The sequence below is a fragment of the Condylura cristata genome, unplaced genomic scaffold (assembly GCF_000260355.1).
Source record: "Condylura cristata isolate star-nosed mole 26May11 unplaced genomic scaffold, ConCri1.0 scaffold00029, whole genome shotgun sequence".
NCBI classification, from domain to species: Eukaryota; Metazoa; Chordata; class Mammalia; order Eulipotyphla; family Talpidae; genus Condylura; species Condylura cristata.
The window spans coordinates 18,132,601-18,133,306 of record NW_004567130.1 but is presented as its reverse complement, the minus strand read 5'-3'; positions in this window follow the sequence as shown (position 1 = coordinate 18,133,306).

The window sequence follows — 706 nt, the reverse complement described above, 5'->3', positions numbered from 1 at the left end:
GCCGGAGACGCACGACGACATGGTGCGCCGGCCTCACGCTGCAGGCCCAGCGCTCCCATCCGCACCTGCGGGGGGACGGGGTCAGCGGCGGGGCGGCCCCGGCAGGACACACCTGGCTTCCTCGTGTTTCCCAGGATGAGCCCTAGCCCAGGGCTGCCCAGCTGCGGCTGCCGCTGTCCGGACTGGTGCCGCCCCTGGCCACGACTCCCAGGCACCTGGTGGTGACAGTGCCGGCCACGCACCCCGCCCCTGGGGGCACCATCCCCCATGTCCACGGCCCCCCGCCACTTGCCACGCACCCCGTGCACCCACAGGCCACCCCCCCAGCCGCCCATGCACCCCGCACCCCAGGGGCGCCACCCCGTGCGCCCACGGCCCCCGCCACTGGCCACACAACCCGCCACACCGGGCTAGGCCAGACCGGGAGGGCGTGGCTGTTCACAGGAAACATCCGCAACAGGCCAGGCCGGGGCGGGAGGTGGACTCGGGTGTCCGGGGCTGGACGGCGCCGGGGCGATGGGAGACCGAGGCCGGGCCCCCCGCAGACTCCCCTGGCAGAGGGGCGGTCGCCAGCGCCAGGGACGGGACGGTGCCAGTTGTCAGTGACCGAAAGAAGACGGACGGCTGCTGTCGGCGGCTTCCGGCTGCCGGCACACGGGCGCGGCAAACCCACCCGCCCTACAGAGGTCCAGGCACCACTGGGGTC